This window comes from Aythya fuligula, chromosome 6 (assembly GCF_009819795.1).
Source record: "Aythya fuligula isolate bAytFul2 chromosome 6, bAytFul2.pri, whole genome shotgun sequence".
In the NCBI taxonomy this organism is placed as follows: domain Eukaryota; kingdom Metazoa; phylum Chordata; class Aves; order Anseriformes; family Anatidae; genus Aythya; species Aythya fuligula.
In genome coordinates, this window is record NC_045564.1 from 29,355,327 (window position 1) to 29,367,829 (window position 12,503).

Here is a 12,503-nt window from a genome sequence, read left to right on the forward strand (position 1 = left end):
ATATTGAGATAACATTAAGATTTGTAACCTAAAGGGAAAAAAAAAAAAAAAAGCAGAATGGCAAGTACTTGGCCTTTGCTCGTAACCTGCTTGGTTGTAAAGGGAAGGTCAAAATTCATATGCTCTGCAATGAGTCTCTAGCAATTGTCAGCTGCTTCCCCAGACCTCGTGTCACTCTGCTTACACGTGATTTTCATATTTAACTTCTGCATTAAAGAATTTATGAGAGCTCCATGTCTGTCTCTGTTAGCCATGGGGGAAGATGTGCTGTCTCACAGCCCTCTCGTCCTTATACATCAGCCCATGAGTTTTAAAGTTGCATGCAAAGTTATGCATTAGCCTAATCGTGCCCACCCACTTTATCTGATCTGATGAGAGCTTTTTTTTGGAGGCTGGGCTGAAACTAAGAAATGCTATGTTTTAAGAGCTGTTCAAACACAGCTCAATCACAAATGGTTTTTATAATGTATTTTTTTTATTATTTTTTTTTTTTTTAGCAAGGAAAGCAATAATGCCACCCAGTAGGTATTAATCAAAATTGTTGAAACTGTTTTCAGAAATTGCCTAGGTGTCTAGGAAGCTGTCTTATTAGCGGGCAGGAATGATGAATAACTCTGTCCTGCATATCTGCTTTTGTGCCAAAGCACTTATCATTTGCAGATCTGAAAATGCTTTGTTTTCAGTGACTCAGGCACTTCCACGATCCTTCTTTTATAGACAGGTGTGTCAGATGAGTTACTTCTTGTTAATGACCAACAGAGCTAGTAAGAAATCTCTCATGATCCTCTAGAGTTTAGGAAGCCAAATTTGCCTCCTTTGAAATGCAAATGCATTTTACTGTTGCCCTTAATGGGGCATTTCTTCTTCGAATGTGTTCCCATACAGGAAAAATCATTTTTTCTTTTTTTCAACGAGCAGCAGGAGGAGTTAGCTGCTTGCTAACTGACATAATGAGAAACCTTTACTGGAGATGATTGGGTCAGGTTGTTCCCATGTACACGAGGTTGTTAATCAGCCCCAAGTGGTGTGTGGCAAGCTGTGGGCCAGAGAAATGGCTGTGGGATGCACGTGAACCAGGTGAGTCAGCCTTTGCTGTGGCATTTGTTTGTTTTCAGGAGAGCAATTCCCAGCCACAGATGTCCAAAGCAGAGCTCTTGGGTACTGTACTGTACCACAGCGTGTTTCTGAATGTTTTGGTGTAGCGATATATGGCAAGACCTTCTTGGTATGCCTACAGGACAGGTGTGAGTTGGAATGGGTTGGCACATCTACACAGCCCAGCTGGTTTCTGCCTGGAGTCGGTGGGCAGGGATCAGGAGGCTCAGCAGCCTGAGCACGAGCTGGCTGCAGCTGCGGCTCTTCAGGTCCCAGCACTAGCTCGTTGAGGGTTAGCTCAGAGCTGCCTTGGGAGAGGTAGGTATTCCTCCTTCCCCTAACTGGAGGGGTGTGGGAGAGTCTAATCATGGCTTTTGGGCCTCACGAGGTGTTGCTGTTCTCCTCCTGGCTCCTCAGTTGTCTTACTGTGTGGGTGGTAGAGAGTTGTGCCTCTCCAAGGGGAAGGTGACTCGAGGCAGCCCAAGCAGTCTGGTGGGATACGCAGCAGGTATGTGCCTTGTCCGGGGGCTGCTGCCCTCCCCGCAGGCCCTGCTTGCTGTGGGAAATGCAGCAGAGTTCACTCTGATAGTGAGATCTGTGTGTCTTAATCTTACGTTAGGGCAAAAAATGACTATGACCACCTTTAAGGTGCAGGAGAAGGGCCACAGTCTCCCATTCCCTGTCTGTTTGCTGCATCTCTTTCACTTCAGTGGCCCACTCGAGGAAAATCTCACTTACCTTTTCTACATTTTTACGTATATATGTATACGTGTATTTTTCAATATTTTTTGCTTAAGATCTCTGCTCATCAATACTTGCATTCAGACAGGGAGCTACTGCTTCAGCTGATCATTTGATTGATTTTCTCCAAAAGTTATTTTACCAAGTTGATTGACTTTAACTGGAGTGGCAGAAAATCTGGAAGCAAGGTGTAAGAGGTCTCAGCCTTTTTTCTCTCCCTCAGGATTTATTTGCTAGCATCCTAATAGCTTGAGTGTATATGAGAGAAAGCAGGATGGATAGGAAGAGGCAACATAACATACTATTAGCTTGACTTTGTAGAGTGTACACAGGTTGTCTTGGCATCTCTCTGTGTACATTAGAGGATGGAGTACTCAAACAAGTTTGCCTTTTTCCCCTCTGCATTGATCCAGTAGGGTTCAGCACACCTGGCCAAAAGCTCATTGCTGTTACGTGAGTCAGCAGATGGAAGCAGCCCTCCTGCTAAATGTGCTGATCCCAGGAAGCTGTAAGTGATTTTAAATCTTCTTTTCTTTTAGCTGGAGAAATAAGGAAGTGTGTATCACCTCTGTGGGATCACATATTTCTTGGGGTTTGTGTAAATGGAAGTGTAAACACAAGTACTTTGCTTCCTTGCTGAATCAGTCACAGTACCCGTCTGTGTCGAGGGAAGAGGGACAGCATCAGATGTTACTCTGAGAGCACAGAGAAAAGGGGGGATCTTAGCGGTGCTGTGAGGTGTGAATGTGGAGTTAAGTTGGAACAAGAAGTGGATGAGCCATCTGTCCCCAAAGCAGACCTGGCCCAGCTCTGGCCACATCTGGCACTTTTGGGGTGTAGTGTTGGGGCAGCCCTCTGGAGGCAGGTGGTCAGAACATGCTGGGACCTGTGTGCCTGGGCATATCTGGTGTTTGAGCTGGCAGCTGGTGCGTGCAGCTGGGCTCCTGCATGGTCGGGCTTGTCTGGCAGCTCCGTGCAGAGTCCTGGTCTCAGGTCGGTGCCTGCTGCGCTTCCAGAGCCACGTGTGGCTGTGCTGGGGGTCTGCTTGTAAGGGGGTAACGTGGAAACAGGGGGAGTCAGCATTTCGTTTCATCATAAAAGTTCCCATGACCATTTTTTAAGGGCTTCCCAGCACGTCTTGTTAGAATCAAACCCCCCCAGATGATGCTTCAGCTTTTGTAGGGTTGTGAGGTAGATCTTGTAGTGCTCAGAGGCTCTTCTGGTTACTTCTGTAGGGAATAACACAAGTTTTAGCTACCCTTCAGCCAAGAAGTTTCAGTGGGAAACTGCAAATACGATTGACCGATTTTTGCCACTGGAAATCTGTGAGCATTGCCAGGTGTGCTGTATAGGGTAGTGACACTATGCGGCTGTGCAGCTTGGGGTGATGGTTGCTAAAAATGAAACGTGACTATTCACTTAAAATGATAATAAACGGTGTTCTTAGGCACGTACTTGTCCTGAGCTGAATTGCAGCTAGGGGTCTCTGTGTACATGCAGGAAGCAGCAAAATGTCAGGCTGAAATGTGTACCAGAACTTGTTTGTCACATTCAGAAGTTTTGTCTGCTAGTGCTTTGGAATGGATTTTTAGATTCTAGATAGGTAAAATACAGGCTTTGTGCTGCACGTACACCTAGGCTTCCTCCTCCTGACAGCTTTCCCTCACATGTCTCTGCATTATGCACCTACCAGCACGTAAAGGATTGTCATGTCATGATTTGCTTCTCTGGGATTTAAGATGCTCCTTCACGGCTTGCTTGGCAAGGAAGGACAGGGCATGGCTGTGGGGCTGTTTCCTTCACGGCAGCTACTGCCCTCTTGTTACTTGGCCTAGGAGTGTTTGCCCAGGGAGCAGCATTTAATGGCAAGCAAAGAACTCAGATTTTAGCCCTCTATTAGTGGCACGGGCTCTCTCTTTCCGCAGGTCACTGTATCCTGCCTGCTGCAGAGGAGTTGCGTGCGTTGCAGTGACAGCATGTCAGTCTCTGGGTAGGAGCAGTGACGCTTCTGTCAGAAAAGGAGCTGTCTTCAGCACAGAGTTTGGCTAATCAAAGCGTGGCATTAACAACCTGGAACCTTTTCAGCAATGAAACGCAGCACAAGAAGTGATGCTCACTTGTGTGAGAGAGGTGTACGGTACCCAAGTGATTTGCATGAGCACAGGAGGCACAGCTGGGAACAGCTTCACCCTTCCCTAATCCTGAGGTCAGTGGAGGTATAAGAAAGACAGCCTTATGTACTGTAGTGGTGTCTGTATTTTCCAAATTGAAATTAAAAAGAATTGTTAAAAAGTGCCTGCAGTAGAAAATGTGATAAGCACCCAGGAGTGAACAGAGAAGCCATGTAAATCTCCTGGATTGGTTCAGCCCCCGGTGGCTGAGATCTTTTTAGATCAAAGAAATGGAAAGGAATATAGAAGTAGGAACATGACATCTCCAAAAATGTAACTGCTACAGGTTTCTTTCTTTCTTTTTTTTTTCCCCACCAGAGCTGACTCACAATAGAGGGAATGGATTTTTTTCCCCAATTATTTTTGGGTCAGAAGATTGTTTGTTTCTCTTTGAAGAATTTACTTTATAGCTTTCTGATGAGCTGCAGGTGGCTTGTGGAATCAGGGTGGCAATATATCATTCACTGTGACACTTTCTGCTGACTAAGAGCATCTTTTTAAAAATGAATTGGTTGATTAATGCGCATTTTTATTAACATTGTTAATTCTCTACCTCCTTTGTGTGTGGAACTGACCTGCAAGAAACTTTCTCAAAAAAGAATCAAAAACTTGCCAACAGCATAAGCTGAAATGGCAGCCTTCTCTCTGCTGCATGTCATTTAGTGCAAGGGAGCCATAAAACTTAGCAGAACTGGGTATTTCTCATTCTAAAATTAACAGCGTAAAAAACCTTTTATGTGTTATGTATGATTTAGCACATAATAGCTTCAAGAGAAGTTATTCCTTTCACTGATACAGTATGCATGTGGGAAAGTGCTGAAACGCAGAGGAGACGAGACGTGCCTCTCATCACTGACCAGCTCGTGTGAAGTGCTTGGTGCTCTCATGGACTTCTCTAAGAAAAAGGAGAGTTGGAGGTATGCTGCGCTTTGCACAAGGCACTTAGCACGTCTAATCTAATCCAATCCATTTTTAATGTGACTTTCACGTTGAAGCATCCTGCTATATAGGAAATCAGATACAGCAGCGTGATGTTATTGCTAATATTTTAGATGCAGTGAGGTTGCAATGTACAAAACTATGGGTCTCATAGCAACTACCTGCTTTTATTCGTGGTTAACAGTTATAGAAGGTAACAAGGCAGACATTTGTTTTGGTTTTCAGCATGCTAATGTAGTTTGACATATTCTTGCTTTTAGTTGACAAAAGCAGGGTGTCTTGTCCATCAGCAGAGTCTAGGCTTGACCCATCTTACGCCCATGTCAGCAGTACTTCTATTCTTGGCTTTGCTGGAGCAATTTGGATCTTTGCTTCTGATTCTTCTAAAGATGAAACCAAGGGACATGTATTTATAGGGGAAGACTGTGGCTGTACCATTGCACCTCTTCTGTTCACACACCGAAGTCCTTTTACAGACTTACTTGGCTGCATTTCTTCTGTGGTCAGATGCTGCTCCCTATAGTTGGGGTGTGTTAGGTATGAGTGCCTCTGAATGTCCTCAGTTGTTTCCTCCTATTCTTGTGGGAGCACATCAGTGAGAAAAACAAATCCAAAAATGGGTTTCTTGCTCTGATTCAGTTCTGCTTCTTACCGGCCAAGCGATGCAAAGGTTGCACAGACACAGAGTGATGCTACAAGTGCGTAGTTCTGATGTCCAGGTGGCATCGCTTTGTCCTAGGAGTTCCTGGTCTAAATGTGGTTTCTCCCACTGCCCTGTGGTGCTCTGAAGGATAAGGAGAATAATGGAAACTTGGGTAACTGTGGAAGTTCTTGTCATCACCTGATTGCTCATTAGTGTTTGGATAAGCTGCTTCTTCCTGCCTTCTTTACTGGTTGGAAAAAAAGAAGTTAGGCTCACCCTGCATTAACGACAGCTTGCTATTCCGTAGAAATGCAAGCCAGTTCCGTAGAAAAAGGAGGCCCATTTTCCTTTTCCACATCAAAGCACACTAAGCTTCTTGTCCAAGCCTCATCAAAGGGATGATTTCAGCACATGTATTCCTTAGAAAATGACAGGAGGAACTAGGCAACAAAATTGAAATGAAACATTAATTTAAAAGAACACAAGCATCCTAATTGGAGATTTACTTTAACAGATTTCCCTCTGTCTGAAAAATGATGGCTGGGAGCATAATCAGGCTTTCAGAAGGCACCATCTCTGAATTGTTTGTAATAACTCTTAAATCCTTTCCCTGCGATTTTTAAAATGAATTTGGAAGCTATCATCCATGTGGGTAATCTAAGGGACCACATCTTGATCCTTTGCTCAGGAAAGATGTATTCATTAAAACTGCTAAAAACAACAGCGAACAGAAGGCATGTCAAGGTCACTGTGATATGCCTGTTCTGAAATTACTGCAGCAGGCCGTACAGCAGATATATAAATCATAGCCGGGCCAGCTAAGTTCCACTGACTCAGCTAACATTACAGCAGGGATGAAGTGGTACAGGCTATCAGGGCTTTTTGTGAGAAACCAAGTAAAGTGTGTCTCCAGACCACATGCCACTGGATGAGATGCAAAATTCACATCCCAAATGCTGATTGCTCGGGGTGCACTGTGGTACAAAGAGCACTCCTCGTGGCTGAGGAGTGCAAACTGGTATGCTGCACTCAGCACAGAGAAGCTGCCCCTGAGCCCTTTATAAAGAAAATAATTCTCATTAATATTAACAAAAATACTCTGCCACATCCATCAGGTTAAATTCAAGACCGTATTGTGAACGTTTGAGTATATCGCAGCCTACATGTGCAAAGACATCCCATCCTGATTCTTTCTGAATACCCTGATGATGGGCTTTGGCATGTTTAAAGGCAAGAGATTAGGAAAGCCCCACGTTGAGAGTGACAGGGAGACAGAGGCAGAAGCAGAGTCTGCAGTGGAGGAGCGTTTATTAATAAAAAGAGACATGCTTACAGTGCTGGCTGCTGGCGAGTGATGCGCTCCCGTGGAGTGGGTGGGAGTTTCCCAGGGAATTGAGTTCCATTTAATCCTGTTTATTATTTAATTAAAAGGCAGGGTAGCGGGAAGCCTGCGTCTCCTCAGCTGGAGCCCTGCACTTCTTAGTGCTCGGCTCTGTATCATGAAGTGTGAGGTGGAACAGAGCTGCCAGGCAGTGCCCTGGATTTCAGGGCCCAGGGACAGCGCTGTGCTCACAGAGAGGATCTGTGTTACTGCATGTTGGTGCTTCACTGCTAGTGCTCAGGAGGAGAAAAGCGGGATGGCAGAGGCAGACAGAGGACTTCTCAGTGGACAGACAGTGTAATCAGACCGGTGTTTATGCTGGAGGGCTGCTCTCAGAAGTCTCTGCTCTCACTTTCCTTTTCTAGATTTACACAGTGCAGCCGAAACTAAGCTCCTAATGACAAATCCATTAGGACCACATGGGAAAGGGTCGGGGGAGAAGCTGTTTGCCTGGGCTCTGCAATGAAAACAGGAGAACTTGGCCTTGGCCTTCTGGATAGGCAATAAATGACGGATGCTATGATAATATTTTTTCATAGCATTAAAGGTCAGGATGCTTATTCTGAGACTGGGTCTGTTTCTATTTGAATCTCTGTATTTCCTTCAGGAAAATGCAATGAAATATCTGTGTTCTTTGGTCAGGTTCCTGATGAACTCAGGACCTGAAGAAGGCCAGACAGGGTACAGCAGTTCCAGTGGAAGAAGTTATGGCGTCTTCCTGCAAACGCATCGCTGCTGCTACAAGCCCTTAAGCAAGGTGATCTCTGTGTTAGTTTTTCAGGTGTTTGAGTCTAGAAAGCATGCAAAGGGGTTGCTTTCTAGCTTAGTTCTTCAGTATGCAGGCCAGCTAGTTGTGCTGCTTTTGTGTTCTGTGTGTACACGGGGCAGATTTAAGTACAAAATGCCTGGCAGAACAGAGTTCTTGCTGCTGACTGGTGTTTTTAGGTACAACTAGGATGCAAGTACCAAAAATAGGTGGCTGTGATAAACCATGAACTGGGTACACAGATTGATGTTCAGCTGAGTCACAGTGTGATGGCCCAGCCTCTGGGCTTTCTCAACACCTGCCTTAGGGGCCTGCCTGACAACCAGCTTTTCTGAAGATTGCCAGACCAGACTGCAGTGATGCAAGAGAGCAGGACAATGTGGTGAGAGGGATCTCTCTTAAATCCCCTCTGTTAATGAAGCTAGCAGCCCAAGAGGTACCTTCTGTTTGGGAGCGATGGGAGGGTGCAGGCTTCTAAGATAGCAGAGGCGACCAGGAGAACTGTTTGGAGTTTGTCTGGACTCTTTCTATTTTATTTTTTTTTTTTGACACACATCACAAAGATACTCTGGGAGATCTCTGTGTGTGTGGTGTATCTCTTTGCTTCCTGTACTGTGCTAGCTGTCTGTTTCCACACACAATGGAAACTGATGACTAATCAGCAAAGCCGAGGCTACCTTACAGGCTGTCTCTGCCTTTATTCACCCTCTTGAAAGAACATCTGGGACTCTTCTTCCAAAAGTGCTTTGATTTTTAGCTCAGGAGGAATGGGGGCAGGATGTTCTCTGTGAATCAGCCCTAACCCCTATTGGTCCAACAAAGCAAAACCCAAGTTTTTTGACCTTGTTGGCAAGTCTTTTCTGTTTATTCATGAATTTTACTGTGGTTGGGACATGGGAAAGATTTTGGCTTTACATGTTTGCACTGGAAAATGCTCCTGCTTTTGTTCATTCAAATGGAGAAAAGGTTTTTGTTCTGCTCCTTGTACTGGGAGTATAAGAGGAAACTGCCTGTATTTCCATTGCTGTCTCTACATTGCCATGGGAACAGATTTGAAGTGCTGCATCCATTAAGTCACTTAGTTGAAAAATGGCACAGTTTATCCATTCAAACTGCACTTCTGCCACCGCTCTGTGTATGTCTACGTGGCACAATGTAGTTTTTGAGCTAGCTTGATCCCAGAAGCAATGTAGCTGCCTGGATTGCAGTTGCATGTGATAGTTTGACTTGGGGTAAGTAACGCAGGCAGGGCATCATGCTAACACAGCTGTGCTGCCAACTCGGCCTTGTGTGAGATAATTCAGAAGTAGTTCAGGTGTACACACTGACGGACTGCTGCATTTTGTTGCACAGGATTGTGTCTTAAGACTTCCCATAGCACTTTGTGTTCAGGTACTATTTACTAGTGTAAAAAGGTAATGTCCTGCCTACTGCTTTTGTTCATTTTGAGGTTGGTTTCTGTTTCTGGAATACTAAGTCAGGCTTAATGCTACTAGAACAAAACTTTCAAGTGTAATTCTTTGGAGTCTAGTAATTACTGCTTGTAAAGCATGGAAGAATCAGAGGAAGTGAGGCACAAATGGAGGCAAAATGAGGCCTCCAGAAGGAAGAGCAGTGCTTGTATTCATGGCTGCACAATATTTTACTGCCAAAGAACTTCTAGGTATATGTTAATATGAAAAAAATTATATATAATCATTTTAATAAAAAAAGCAGAATTGTACAAATTTGATCACTCTTTTTAGAGTAAACTCTTCCTCCATACCCTTAAAACCTACTTCAGGCATGAATATCACAGGATGGTTTGGGTTGGAAGGGGCCTTAAAGACCATCTCATTCCAACACACTGCCATGGGCAAGGGCACCTCCCACCAGCCCCGGCTGCCCAAAGCCCCATCCAGCCTGGCCTTGAGCAGAGGGGTGACCTCTGAGTGCATTCACACTTCAGACCCCTTCACAGCCTTTAAATCTTGTCTGCAGGATCTGCCAGTGAGGGCTTTTTCTATGAGGAATAGCGTCACTGTTCCAGGTTGTCTGTTTGAACAGACAGGGAATGCAGAATGCCCATGACAGAAGTTTACAGGGGGAGATGGAAGTATTTGATAAACGCTGCCAGCGTTCTGCTACTCAGCGTTTGTCACGCTTCCTGCTGTAGGTGTTTCAGATGAGATTGCTGGCTGAGTTCAAAAGGGCACTGGCTCTGCAGCCAGGTTGGGGAAGATGGGCTGCTAGCAAATTACGCAAAGTCACCAGGGGAGTAAAGCGAGGAAAGAAGGGGGAAAAGAGCAAAAATATTTTTTTCCCTTGCATTACTTTAAATAGCTCCCACTTTAATATCAGCAGCCATTCTCTAGCAGCCAGTAAAATGTTATGTCTCTATTGCTTGGATGGACAGGTATAGATTAATTTTCAGATTCTTGGCAATGATAAATTATTTACAACTCTGCAGAGAACTAACTATTCTTTTAAAACTGCTTAAGCAGTTATTTGACAATTCATGAGGAGGGAGCTGTGTACAAATGAGAAGCCCTGTGGTAGTACATGGGTAGTGGAAAAACTTGAAGGAAGCTCACTATTTTGCTAGGCAAGAACTTAAACAGATATTTCAGAGTTAGTCTTTTAAGTACTCTTACAGTCTGTGCAGAGCTGTGGTAGAGTCACTCACTGCACTGATTCTGGAGACCATGGTGGGTTTTGAAGTGCAAGGAGGGGAGTGGTTAATCTGAGCTTTGACTTTTTACAAACAAGGTGCAGGTTGGAGTGACACCGGGCACGTGGTGCAAATGTCTCCTGTGACAGCTCTCTGCAGTGGACTCTGTTTGTGAGAGGGGATTATATTTGGTAGCTGATGAACTCTTCTTCCACTGGAATCTACTTGAATCAAGCTGATCCGCAGCTGATATTTATCAAGAGCACAAGAGAGTGAGCATTTGGAATGTCTCAAGGTTTCATGGATTAAAATGAGAACTGCCCAGTTACGTGTCTCAGTCTTATTTAGTGGGACGAGTGCTGTGTGTTTTGCTTGGCAAGGGATGTAAAAGACAACCCAAGTGGGTTTTATGAATATATTAGGAATGAGGAGGGGAGGAAGAAAAAAAAAAAAAAAAGGAAAACATAGGTTCCCTGCTAAATGGGGGAAAAGAGAAGATGAGAAAATAATGGATGAAGCAGACAGGACTGGAGTAGTCAATGCCGCCTTTGTTTCTGTCTTCACTGAACAGTTAATTGTGATCAGATGCTTAATGAGATTAATTTTAATAAGGGGATAGATGTGTAGGCCAATGCAGGGAAAGAATAAATTCTGTGTTTTCTAGTTAAAATGCTTGGTACACTTCAGGCTTGGTTTAAAGTATGTAAGGAGTCAACTGCAGTGATCGCTCAACTATCTGAGGCTATCCACAAGATTTCATGAATGATATCCCAAAGGAGGGGAGAAAAATGAGCATAGCAAGTACCTTTACAGTGAAAAAGTGTGGAAGAGCTAGTGCACAGCAGAACAGTCAGTCAAATTTTGATTTCTGAAGGATTCTGGGCTGAAGACAATCAAGAGCCTTACCTTGACACACAATGTAAATGCAGTACGTCAGCTGAACTCCCAACAGGGCAGAAGCAGTACCTTTGGTATAGCTGAGAGCTTTGAAGTATTTTTAGGTAAAGCTTTTTTTTTTAAACACTCCCAAATGGCATAATCCAGCTAGGTGGGCAGGCCTGGAGGTCATTGCTTTAATGTGTGCTCGTGCGCGCGCACACACACTACAAAGCAGTTTTTAAAAGTTTTTCGTGAGCCTGAGTGGTGTGCAGTGGCTTGCTGTGAAACTGGTGGGAGGGCTTCTGGAGTTGGGGCAGACCAGGTCTGTTGTGTACTCAGTTCTGGGCAGCATTTTCCTTTAGCAACTTGGCTAATGGAGCAGCAAATGCAGTTACAACAATATTTGTTATGACTCAAAATGAAGAAGAGGAGAGCTATCAAATGCTCCAAAGGATGGCATCAGAACAGAGGCTAAACTGGAAATAAAGTTAGGCTCTGTTTTTGGAAATGAAATACATATGTATCGCAAGTCTTTGGCTACTCAGGTGTGTGCCAGCTACATGACGCAGTTGCAAAAAGGCAAATATCATTGCAGAAGGCTGTAGGAGGAGTGTCAGATGTAATTATTCTGCTCACCTCAGTGCTGGTGAAGGCTCAGCTGGAATCCTGCCTTCAGCTCTAGGCACCACGCTTCAAGAAAGAGTTTGAAAGAAATGAGAGAAGAGTAATGAGAACAGCAGGTGGTTCTCAGGACATGAGATGGGAGATAAATGACTATTATTTCTTCCCCCTCGAAGAAAAAAGGAATCACTTATGTTGCAGCGAAGACTTGTAGAGGATGTCAGTGTTCTAATTGGATTCCTAATTGCTGCCTGAGCAGAGGAGCATTTTAGGAAGACGGAGTTGTAGCCACAGCCTCGGTGCAGAATAGCCAAGCTGCTCATGGAGTAACTTGCAACATGTGGTAAGAAAACTGGTTGGTGTTACTCTGCCTGCACACATTGGAGTAAAATTTCTGCAGTCCAGAATCTGTTTCCTGAGCCATCCTGCAGTGCAGCTGGGGCAGTTGCCTCTGCTCCAGGGTTCCCATCTCTGGGTGTGGGACCTTGAGCATCCTGGGGATGGGAATGGTATTTTCCCGGTGCTGGTGTGATGACTTCTGAGCTTTTTTTCCCACAATACATACATATTTTAGTCTCGCTTACCTATCCCTCTAGGCTAGGTAGACTGTTACTGTT

The 12,503-nt window shown here is 44.5% G+C and overlaps 1 protein-coding gene across 1 annotated transcript in view; it reads left to right on the top strand.

The window, feature by feature from the left end:
* Positions 1-2,316: 2,316 nt before the first annotated feature.
* Positions 2,317-12,503, top strand: part of NCKAP5 (NCK associated protein 5) — a 431,207-nt gene continuing 421,020 nt past the window's right edge. The window contains exon 1 of the mRNA XM_032189919.1: positions 2,317-2,344. The gene's annotated coding sequence lies outside the window, so the exon portion shown is untranslated. The remainder of the gene's footprint in view (positions 2,345-12,503) is intronic.